The sequence below is a fragment of the Thalassophryne amazonica genome, chromosome 19 (genome assembly GCF_902500255.1).
Source record: "Thalassophryne amazonica chromosome 19, fThaAma1.1, whole genome shotgun sequence".
NCBI lineage: Eukaryota > Metazoa > Chordata > Actinopteri > Batrachoidiformes > Batrachoididae > Thalassophryne > Thalassophryne amazonica.
The window spans coordinates 47,876,800-47,889,742 of record NC_047121.1 but is presented as its reverse complement, the minus strand read 5'-3'; the positions used below and the strand labels follow the sequence as shown (position 1 = coordinate 47,889,742).

The window sequence follows — 12,943 nt, the reverse complement described above, 5'->3', positions numbered from 1 at the left end:
CTACAGATAATTCCTTTAACTTCATGCTTGGTTTATGTTCTGACATGGGCAGTCAACGGTGGGAAGCCCTGGTCACCAAGGTTGGGTAGGATTACTTTGAAAGAATACATGTGGATTACATGTATGTATGTACATACATCTGGATTACTTGTAATCTGATTACTTTTGGATTACATTTCAAAGTAATCCTACCCAACCTTGCTGGTCACATGGCACTAACGAAGGACAAGGACACCGAAACCCAAACGAAACAAGAAATGTGGTCTTACGTCAACTTTCAGAGGCATCGTTTAACCATCGTTCAGCTTCGTTCCTGCAGCTGGCGCTTCATCAGAATCTTCAAACTGTTGAAAATGTGAACGAATCCCAATGACAACCTTAATTCATCCATATTTCATTTTTGCTGTGTCGTGACAGTTCGTTATCGTTTGCGTAGTTTCCGTAACGCCAGTGTAACGTTTGACTGTCCTCCAACTTCGTCCAAACGCTACTGCTGTAACATTGTTCTCACATGTTCACAGTGATTTGGAATTTTTCTGGTTTATTGTCGATGGAGTTTCAAACAATCAGCCGCATCTCATCTTTCACACTTTTTGATGTTGGTGTCGAACTTTCATGGACTTGATCGCCGTGTTGATTACACCTACCCATGTAAACCACCTCAACATCAAATCTCTGCTGCTCATTTGTGGAGCAACAGCTACTGTGAGGGTGCCTAATCACACTCAGCACATTGTGGCGCTCTGCAGGAGGCCCACCTGACATGATTTCAATACACAAAGTGCCAGGAAACTGACACAAACGTACTTGGAGAGCCGAGAGCTCGAGTGCCACCCACCTGCTTTCTACTCCACAGGGAGCTGTTGCCATGGCACTGCTCTTTGCAACACACACACACACACACACACACACACACACACACACACACACACACACACACACACACACACACACACACACACACACACACGGAAAGAGAAAGAAAAGTTCAATATTCCACTCTCGTTTTTCCCCTTTTCCACAAGGAGGGAGTAGGGGCTACTTTCAGCAGTCAGGCCATTATTTCAACATGGCTGTTTGCTTAGGGACTATTATGGGACATGGGGACTGTGAGGTGACTCAGCATTTTTGTTTAGACAGAGACAGGCCATGGGGAGACCACTGTATGCAGGGAAAAGGCTTAATGCACATGGGAGGTGCATATTATGCACATAATAAGTAAGTTGCACACACATTTCTTCTATTAACACCCCCCCAAACTGCCTAACATTAGTTGATCTCACAGTGTGCACCTTTGTGCCATACACTCGCATTCATGAGTAGTTTGTTAACCTGAAAGCTTTCTTAAATTACAATTATTTTATATCACAATTTGTCATTTAACACATGGGTGATTCTTTAACTACGGGCACTATCCGTGTTTGGGTTTAGGAGGTACAACAAGCAACCACAGAAGAGTAAATGGTTGGCACATTAGTGGATGGTGTACCCATTTTTCTTTCAACAGTGTAAAAATGGGCAGATGAATTTATGGGTGATTCTTTAACTATGGGCACTATTGGCCTTGTAAATGTAATTTCCACCACACCATTGCCTTACAATATAAAGCACCTTGGGGCAACTGTTTGTTGTGATTTGGCGCTATATACATGTGCTCTGATGTCACTGTTTATCTCCATAGAAACTACCCAAACAATCTTTCATACAAACTGTTTAAAGGGACATTACAGTGTTGTGGTGGAAATTACGGCAATAGTGTGAGACAACTACATTTTGTTTAAAAAAATCACAACAGTTGTATGACATTGAATACCCCAATTATGTTGTGATTATTTTACTGATATTTTATTCAGATATTTTAAAACATTAGAAAAAACATTTTTTTACCATTCATTTTTATCATTGAAGATCAAATGTCTGGGTGTGGGACAAGCACAAAACGGCAATATTTGCATATAATGATGCTGAAAAAAAGGTGAAAGTCATCATAGACTACTAGAACAAATTTCTTAAAACACTTTCATTGTAAAGATAACGATAAAAGTGTGAAATTTCCCCTTTTTCTGTTTTTCATACAATATGATCAAAGGACCTAATAAGTGCCCGTAGTCTAAGAATCACCCACATGCGTGCGTGCGCAGACACATACATGCACATGCACACACATATATATAGTGTGTGCATATATGTGTGTGTGAGTGAATGTGGCTTTGATCATAGAGAAACTGGCGAGAGCTGACATTTGCCGTTTGGTATGTTTATGGGACACAAATGGAAAGTTGACAGGACTAATATCTTTAGAAATTAGGGATATTAGCTAACAACACAGAATAATGGGCATTGATTATTACATTCTGGACTTAAATGCTATTCCAGCAGGGGGCAGCAAATCATCTATATATTAAAAAGCCAAGTGGCATCTGTGTATGCCTACATGCATGTGTGATTTTTATTTAGTAAGTTCAATGTAAATACATAATATAATTGTAAATACATTAAAAATACATGGATGTCACAAGAAAGTAAAAACACTTATTTCCATTGTGGTACATTTAAAAAACAAATGACAAAATAGAAACAATCCACCTTGGATTTGCTGTGGCGACCCCGAGTGCAAACAAGGGAGCAGCCGAAGGGACTTACTTACTAATAAAATAATAACACTGATGATAATAATAATAGTAACAATAATAATAATAGTTTGTATGATAAGAACAATTTATAAATACATTAAGACAGTAAATTAACAAAGTTACATTAACAGGAAATAAAAAGGTTCAGTTTTTCTAAAAACTGCTGAAGTCAAAGGTTCTATTCCCATTCCAACTCTATATAAACTTTGTATAATTGCCACCCTTAAAAATATGTCAGCTACCTATTTTATAAATACTACCCAATCTAGAGCCCATGGAGCCCCACGGGCAAGATATTATATATATATATACATATATATATATATATATACATATACATACACACACACACACACACAGTGAGGTAAAAAGTATTTAGTCAGCCACTGATTGTGCAAGTTCTCCTACTTAGAAAGATGATAGAGGTCTGTAATTTTCATCATAGATACACTTCAACTAAGAGACAAAATGAGAAAAAAAAAATTCAGGAAATCACATTCTAGGAATTTTAAAGAATTTATTTGTAAATTATGGTGGAAAATAAGTATTTGGTCACCCACAAACAAGCAAGATTTCTGGCTCTCACAGACCTGTAACTTCTTCTTTAAGAAGCTCTTCTGTCCTCCACCTGTTACCTGTATTAATGGCATCTGTTGGAACTCGTTATCTGTATAAAAAGACACCTGTCCACAGCCTCAAACAGTCAGACTCCAAACTCAACCATGGCCAAGACCAAAGAGCTGTCGAAGGACACCAGGAAGAAAATTGTAGATGTGCACCATGCTGGGAAGAGTGAATCTACAATAGTCAAGCAGGTTAGTGTGAATAAATCAGCTGTGGGAGCAATTGTAAGAAAATGGAAGACATACAAAACCACTGATAATCTCCCTCTCTCTGGGGCTCCACGCAAGATCTCATCCTGTGGGGTCAAAATGATCATGAGAACGGTGAACAAAAATCTCAGAACTACACGGAGGGACCTGATGAATGACCTGCAGAGAGCTGGGACCAAAGTAACAAAGGCTACACACTACGCAGAGAGGGACTCAAATCCTGCAGTGCCAGGCGTGTCCCCCTGCTTAAGCCAGCACGCGTCCAGGCCCGTTTGAAGTTTGCCAGAGAGCATATGGATGATCCAGAAGAGGACTGGGAGAATATCATGTGGTCAGATGAAACCAAAATAGAACATTTTGGTAAAAACTCAATTCGTCGTGTTTGGAGGAAGCAGAATGCTGAGTTGCAGTCCAAGAACACCATGAATACTGTGAAGCATGGGGGTGGAAACATCATGCTTTGGGGCTGTTTTTCTGCAAAGGGGACAGGACGACCGATCCGTGTTAAGGGAAGAATGAACGGGGCCATGTATCGTGAGATTTTAAGCTAAAACCTCCTTCCATCAGTGAGAGCATTGAAGATGCAACATGGTTGGGTCTTCCAGCATGACAATGATCCCAAACACACCGCTCGGGCAATGAAGGAGTGGCTCCGTAAAAAGCATTTCAAGGTCCTGGAGTGGCCGAGCCAGTCTCCGGACCTCAACCCCATAGAAAATTTGTTGAGGGAGTTGAAAGTCCATGTTGTCCAGCGACAGCGCCAAAACATCACTGCTCTAGAGGAGATCTGCATGGAGGAATGGGCCAAAATACCAGCTACAGTGTGTCCAAACCTGGTGAAGACTTACAGGAAAAGTATGACCTCTGTCATTGCCAACAAAGATTATGTTACAAAGTATTGAGTTGAACTTTTGTTAGTGACCAAATAGTTATTTTCCACCATAATTTACAAATAAATTCTTTAAAAATCCTACAGTGTGACATCCTGGATTTTTTTTCCCCCTCATTTTGTCTCTCATAGTTGAAGTGTACCTATGATGAAAATTACAGACCTCTCTCATCTTTCTAAGTAGGAGAACTTGCACAATCAGGGACTGACTAAATACTCTTTTGCCCCACTGTGTGTGTGTGTGTGTATATATATATATATATATATATATATATATATAGTCACAATCAAATAATTTTTGAGCTTAAAAACAAGAAACAAATGTCACTGCTTTCCATTTTTATAAGGAACTTAATGAAAACAAGGAACTTCTGCACATGATCCTTATTGAAATCAAGCCCCACACACACACACACACACACACACACACACACACACACACACACACACACACACACACACACACACACACACACACACACCATCAGTTCCTGACACGTTGGAGTAATTATTATTTTAGTGTTTGCATCGGGCCCAGCATGTCTCGAGTAGAACACAAGCTGGCAGCATATATATAAAGACAGGGAGAGAGAGAGTGCATCCAGAAAGTATTCACATCGCATCACTTTTACCACATTTTTTTGATGTTACAGCTTTATTCCAAAATAGACAAAATTAATTTTTTTCCCCTCAAAAGTCTATACATAATACCCCACACAATGACAATATGAAAAAAGTTTGAGATTTTTGCAAATTTATTAAAACATCAACAACAACAACAACAACAAAAAAACAATAAATCACATCTACATGAAAGATGAATGCAGCAATGTATTGAAACATCCTGGATGAAAACCTCCAGAGCGCTCTTGACCTCAGACTGGGGTGACAGTACATCGTTCAGTAGGACAATGACCCTAAGCACACAAGATATCAAAGGAGTGGCTTCAGGACAACTCTGTGAATGTCCATGAGTGGCCCAGCCAGAGCCCAGATCAGAATCCTTGAACATCTTTGAGAGAGCTGAAAATGGTTGCGCACCGACGCTCCCCATCCAACCTGATGGAGAATGAGAGGTGCTGCAAAGAGGAATGGACAAAACTGCCCAAAGATAGGTGCACCAAGATTGTGACACTCAATATGTGATATTCAAGAAGATTTAAGGCTGTAATTGCTGCTAAAGGTGCATCAACAAAGTATTGAGAAAAGGGTGTGAATACTTATCGTACATATGATTTATTAGTTTTGTTTTTTTTTTTTTAAGAAATTTGCAAAGATTTCAACCCAAAAACAAAAAAAACAAAAAAAAAAAAAGGATTTTTGATGTTGTCATCATGGGGTGTTGTGAGTAGAATTTTGACAGAAAAAATGAATTTATGCCATTTGGGAATAAGGCTGTAACATAAAATGTGGACAAAGTGAAGCGTTGTGAATAATTTCTGGATGCGAAGTATATAATAGGGTCAACCAGGGCCGAGCGAATTATCAGCGCAGATATTCAGCATTTTTGCAGATATTGGTACTGGCTATTTATACCAGCCGATACGCCAATATGACAGCTTCTACAGTGCTGTATGTACCGACTCAATGGTTGCAAAGTTTCATCTTCATGCCTACATTTAAAAAAAAAAAAAAAGAGAGTTCGCCAGTCAGTGACTTCAGCATTCTGTGAGGCCACAGCGCTGTTAACAGGAGTTCAGAGTGAAGCACAGCACAGCTGAAAACAGCATCTCTGTCTGCCTGAGTGAAAGAAAAACCTGCCATCAAAATCCTTCATTAAATAATCCAGAGCTCTTCCTGTGTCCACACCTGCAGTTACATTCAAAAATTAACAGTTTATTTTACAGTTTAAAGACTTTGTGTCTCCAAAAAGCCTTAATGTATCGATATTGAATTCTATGTGCCACAGAGGGAGAATATCGATAAGACGGACTGACAAAAGTTTCACAAAGTTCAAGTGTGATCAGCATGACTGTCAAACAGCGTCTCTCTCTGACTTGGCTGGCTGTTTATATGCTTGTCTAAAAATAGAGTCCGACTCACTCACTTATACAACCCCTGGAAAAAATTATGGAATCACCGTCCTCGGAGGATGTTCATTCAGTTGTTTAATTTTGTAGAAAAAAGCAGATCACAGACATGACACAAAACTAAAGTCATTTCAAATGGCAACTTTCTGGCTTTAAGAAACACTATAAGAAATCAGGAAAAAAAATTGTGGCAGTCAGTAACGGTTACTTTTTTAGACCAAGCAGAGGGAAAAAAATATGGAATCACTCAATTTTGAGGAAAAAATTATGGAATCATGAAAAACAAAAGAACGCTCCAACACATCACTAGTATTTTGTCGCACCACCTCTGGCTTTTAGAACAGCTTGCAGTCTCTGAGGCATGGACTTAATGAGTGACAAACAGTACTCTTCATCAATCTGGCTCCAACTTTCTCTGATTGCTGTTGCCAGATCAGCTTTGCAGGCTGGAGCCTTGTCATGGACCATTTTCTTCAACTTCCACCAAAGATTTTCAATTGGATTAAGATCCGGACTATTTGCAGGCCATGACATTGACCCTATGTGTCTTTTTGCAAGGAATGTTTTCACAGTTTTTGCTCTATGGTAAGATGCATTATCATCTTGGAAAATGATTTCATCATCCCCAAACATCCTTTCAATTGATGGGATAAGAAAAGTGTCCAAAATATCAAAGTAAACTTGTGTATTCATTGATGATGTAATGACAGCCACCTCCCCAGTGCCTTTACCTGACATGCAGCCCCGTATCATCAATGACTGTGGAAATTTACATGTTCTCTTCAGGCAGTCATCTTTATAAATCTCATTGGAACGGCACCAAAGTTCCAGCATCATCACCTTGCCCAATGCAGATTTGAGATTCATCACTGAATATGACTTTCATCCAGTCATTCACAGTCCACGATTGCTTTTCCTTAGCTCATTGTAACCTTGTTTTTTTCTGTTTAGGTGTTAATGATGGCTTTCGTTTAGCTTTTCTGTATGTAAATCCCATTTCCTTTAGGTGGTCTCTTACAGTTCGGTCACAGACGTTGACTCCAGTTTCCTCCCATTCGCTCCTCATTTGTTTTGTTGTGCATTTTTGATTTTTGAGACATATTGCTTTAAGTTTTCTGTCTTGACACTCTGTCTTCCTTGGTCTACCAGTATGTTTGCCTTTAACAACCTTCCCATGTTGTTTGTATTTGGACCAGAGTTTAGACACAGCTGACTGAACAACCAACATCTTTTGCAACATTGCGTGATGATTTACCCTCTTTTAAGAGTTTGATAATCCTCTCCTTTGTTTCAATTAACATCTCTCGTGTTGGAGCCATGATTCATGTCAGTCCACTTGGTGCAACAGCTCTCCAAGGTGTGATCACTCCTTTTTAGATGCAGACTAATGAGCAGATCTGATTTGATGCAGGTGTTAGTTTTGGGGATGAAAATTTACAGGGTGATTCCATAATTTATTCCTCAGAATTGAGTGGTTCCATATTTTTTCCCTCTGCTTGGTCTAAAAAGGTAACCGTTACTGACTGCCACAATTATTTTTCCTGATTTCTTATAGTGTTTCTTAAAGCCAGAAAGTTGCCATTTGAAATGACTTTAGTTTTCTGTCATGTCTGTGATCTGCTTTTTTTCTACAAAATTAAACTGAATGAACATCCTCCGAGGCCGGTGATTCTATAATTATTGCCAGGGGTTGTAACATATAACGTGATGGCTACCCACAATTCCTCACTTGTCCTGCTGAGAATGGCTTTGAAATATGGCTGCAGCTGTCAATTATTTTAGTAATCAAGCATTCTATCCATTATTCTGGCGATTAATCAAGTAATCGGATAAGTGGCATTGGCATATTCTGGATTCATTTTAAAGATGACAAAAAAGATGACCAAAAAAGGAAGTGTTGGCTTTTGAGAGAGTTTAGTATTGCTATAACAGACTGATGCAGAAGATGTCAGCAATGCAACAATAAGGATGCCGGCTGCCATTAAACGCCACAGAAGAGAGGGTACGTTTGGCTTATGTCACAGAAGCGAGTTTTGAGGTCTGAGCACATTTCTGCATTCACAAAATGCCTCAAGAAACCACAAAATGCATAGAACTCTGACCCACTGATTAGACAGCTAATCTCATTTCCTCAGCGTGTGCGAGGGTTCGTTTAATATCACAGGAGCGTGTTTCTGCATCACAAAATGTCTCAAAAAAAACCACAAAGCGCATAAAAGTACTTACTTTACTCATTTGTTGTCAGTGTGGGTAAATTATCGGACTAATCTTGTTTCTTCAGCGGAGCGTTTGCGAGACAAAAACAAACGGTAAGGGGTCAGAGCTATCTCTGACCACCAGCTAGCTCTGGCACAATGTTAACTGAATAACGAATTTATAGATTCTTAACGATACCCATCCCTACTAGCAATCACTGATCTAAATTAAATACATTTGTGAATGTGACATTAACATCACCTGTTGGGTCCGTTTGGCAGGCTCAATGCATACAGTGGATGTTTTCGGATCAGGTGCTGTAGCATGGAAGAAGTGCTGTTATGGAAAGCTAATTCCGTTTTGCAGTACACGCATTGTACTTTGTTTTGCTTTCGGTTTAATTGATAACGGTCCCACACTTCTCCATGGGTTATTTTGTGCTCCCTGCCGCTCAACGTTTTCGTCTCCGTCTGTCTCCATTTTGCGCGTCACATGTGCTTTATGGCATCAAAAGCGAAAGTGAGCGTGCTGTGCATGCATCGCACACATAGTAGTAAATTAAAGGAAGCCTTGAGGCAGAGAATTTTGCCTCGAAGCATTTTAGTAATCAAATTATTCGAGGAATCGTTTCAGCCCTAGTTTTGCGGAGTGAGCCACAGCCAACATGAGCATCGGAAACAGGATACAGGTCAAGAAGACCAAAGCCAGCTGCTGCCGTGATTGCACAGACAACCAGAACAGGGACAAGTCTTGTGAGCTTCAAGAGTAGACCATTTTTTTTTATCAGTCTAGCTGAGGACATGATATAAATTCGAATATAAAGTCTAACGGCGATTAATTTTTAGTGAATTTGTTTAGGGCAATAATTATTAATTAATAGAAAATGCAAATTTTGAAAATAACTGTAAAAATGTGTTTAATTTAGCACTTAGAATGACACTATTGTATAAAAAAAAAATTAAGAGAGGTCCCTTTTAGAATATGAACAGCTGCTTTCTGGTTTGTAGCCAAGTCCATCCCATAGCACCACTTGAATTGTTAGACGTCACAAGTTCAGCCTGTGAGTGCTTAAGTCTGCTGTCCCACAGACTGGCATAGAAGATGATAGCAGTGTGCAGACTGGAGCTGTGCCGGGCGTCTTTATTTGTTCAACTTCATAATAATGTTATTTATGGCTCCTTGCATGTTTTGTGTGAAGGTCATGTTGAAAGACTCTGTGAATTAAACATATTGCTTGACCCCTAACACACAGCCACACATTAGCAGGCCTGCTTGTGCACGAGGTTGCCACGTGCCCTAAAACACAAAGTGACTACATGACAAACAGGAGAAAAGGGGAAGGGGGATGGGTGATTAAAAAGGAGGCAGGCACTGAAACTAATGTTGAGAAAAAGTTTGAAGAGAAATGTGCATACATGCTGTGATGACGTCCAAGAATAGGACCAGAAATTGAAGCGATAATTTTATTGAGTTACTGGACTTCAAAGGTCTGTACAGCACCTGTTTGCCTGCTAGCTTTAACACTTCTAAGCCTGAGCTCAGTAAATTTAGAGGCCTCCGTTCTTGATGTAGATGACACCTCAGTGCAAATGGCTACAAAAATAGAAGACTTATTTTCTGCTGACCTGCTCTCCTCCCCTTTTCCAAATGTTGCACTGTAAAGCATGTGCAACCATAAACTTTATGTTTCATGCTATAGATCTCAATTTTGTCTTTTAAACTTGCTTACTGAACTCTGGAGCTGTCTCTAAAGAGTTTTCTTTTGGCTGCTGTCATTTATTCAGGGTCAAAATATCAAGTCCCCATCTCGCCCAATGGAACTCTGATTCTTATGGCCTGTGCATCAATTTGGTACAAGTTTTCTGTTGCATGCCTTTTCTGACACAACTCCACATCTACAAGGATTAACAGCATAAATATGGGTATTTTCAATGGTCAAAGGACACTGGAGCATAAGGAGGAAACCCATTCAGAACTGCTGCACAAAACAGCAGCCTAGCATCTTCAAAGGATTCAAAAAGAATTTTATTGTCATATGCACAGAAGAACATGTTCCCTGCACAATGAAATGTGTCTACTGCATTTAACCCATCCTAATTGCCAGTAGGAGCAGAAGTCGCCATAAGGCGCCCGGGGACCAGCTCCAGATGTACATCCCTGTCTTGGTCAACAGCAGGGCTGTGCAAACCAAGACCGACCCATAACAAACGACACACACACACAACACACATAGGCCGGCCCGGTACATAAACATATAAAAAAGCACACACAAAGTAAGGAAGAGAAAAAAACCCTCAAGGTTGCTGCCTTCAAGAAGCCACAACAATGAGGAAAAAACTCTTATCAGCACAGAGAACAGTAAACACACAGACAAACAAGAACACAGGACGACAGCCAAGATTTGAAAGTCCAGTTTATCAGAACACTCCGGTAGCAGCCCTTTTTGGCGCTAAACGGCCATGACTGAATCCTGGAAGGGAGGGGGGGTTCAGCTCTGAGCAGTCACTGTTCACAGTCAACGTCAGAGCTGGAGAAGCTGAGGGAGGGGGAGACCGGGGAAGCGAGGCTTGAGTGTTTAATCTTCTTGGAGGTTTTTTTTTTTAATCGCAGCGGCCTTGAAGTGCAGCTGTCTTGGGGAAGCCAAATGAATGTCTGATTAGCAGACGCCTGAAAGATTCCACAGTTCTGAGAACAAAGTGGCTCTCAATGCATCTGAATGTAGAAAGGATGTGGTCATTACTGCCGGTCAAGGCGGTTTTCCAGCGCTGCAATCCTCCCAGAGATGGTTTCCAACGTGCGGTTAACACCCGCCGACTGAGCAGTCACTGTCCTTCCAATCGAATCAATCAAGTAGGGCAATCTGGACGGCCCAATCAAAACAGCCTCCACTTTTTTAATTTTCCAGTAAACCAGCGCTATGCCCGCGCCACACAGCAGAAAGCCGGTCACTCCCAAGCCAAATAGATACACATCTTCGACGTCCTCCACAGACAGCGCGTAAAGGCACATGACCTGCCATCTCCTCCACAAGTCCATCATGTAGCCCATCACATGCGTCCCGGCAGGACAGGTCGGGTCCTCCGCCCCCGAATGTCTTGTAGAAAAAAATAGTGTCAATTGCGTACAGAGACCACTTTAACAAATCCATTTCTGCCGCTTTTCAGAAGAGCAAAAACTGGAGCCTCACAGACAACACGCCACAGAAGCAGGAAAGATAAGGAGGGAGGGAGAGAAGAGACACATAAACCGCTAATATATCAAAAATATGGGGACCAGATTACCAGTACAAGTACCGAATGGGTTATACTATATAAGATGTTTCGATAATACCGTGACCCAGTAGGGCATATGCTTCAGTTTCACCTAGGCATGTGCCCTAGGTGAAACTGAAGCACATTTGTACCTTGAGACAATTTACGTTAAGCACATGCCCGGAGCTGTTCGGCCTTTCATGCAACATTCAAGGATACGAGGCACTGTGCACATCTGCTGAAACAATGGTGTTATGGGAGAAAACGCAACAGTCCTAGTTAAGTTATGTATTAGAAATCCAGCATGGACTCTACTGTATTTTCAATTAAGGACTCTGTTTTTGTTGCTCTTCTGTTTCTTCTGTTTGTAAAGAAAGTCTTGTACAATCTGTAAAAACCTTGTAACTGTTAGAATGGCCTAAGCAGTGGGTCAACTTTTTGGGTCTGGTCTGCTTGAGGTTTCTTCCTCATTATCACCAGAGTTTTTCCTTACCACTGTTGACTGTGTGCATGCTCAGGGAGGTTGGTGGGGTTTGACCTCACTCATATGAAGTGCCTTGAGGCAGCTTTGTTGTGATTTGGCGCTATAGAAATAAAACAACTTGAAACTCAATGTACCAGTCTGCTGACTCTGACTATGTTTACATGAAGGATTTCAATCAGGAAGGACTCTTTCTCATCTGTGAATCCACAGGTATCACTTATGTGGCCATAATAAAAAAAATATCTGAAAGATACACACATTTATATGGATCATTTAGGAGGTGATGGTCTAGTGGTTGGGCTTGAGACCAGAGGACCCTCGGTTCAAATCCCAGCCTGACCGGAAAATGACTAAGGGCCCTTGGGCAAGGTCTTTAATCCCCTAGTTACTCCCAGTGTCTAGTGAGTATCTTGTATGGCACCAGCCTCACATGGGGGTTAATGTGAGGCATCACTTGAGCTTTGAGCGTCTGATCCAGATGGAAAGCGCTATATAAATGCAGTCCATTTACCATTGTTTGAAACAAATTGGACTGGCTACTTTTGACATTACTGCAAAGCTGTTTTTCTCCCACAATTTTATCATTAAAAAAATGGATCGACATTTTTCTGTTTTTGCTGCTACCAG

General features: G+C 40.6%; 1 protein-coding gene across 5 annotated transcripts in view; it reads right to left on the bottom strand.

The window, feature by feature from the left end:
- qkia (QKI, KH domain containing, RNA binding a) overlaps positions 1-12,943 on the bottom strand; it is a 150,155-nt gene that overhangs the window by 44,457 nt on the left and 92,755 nt on the right. The gene's annotated exons all lie outside the window — the stretch shown is intronic.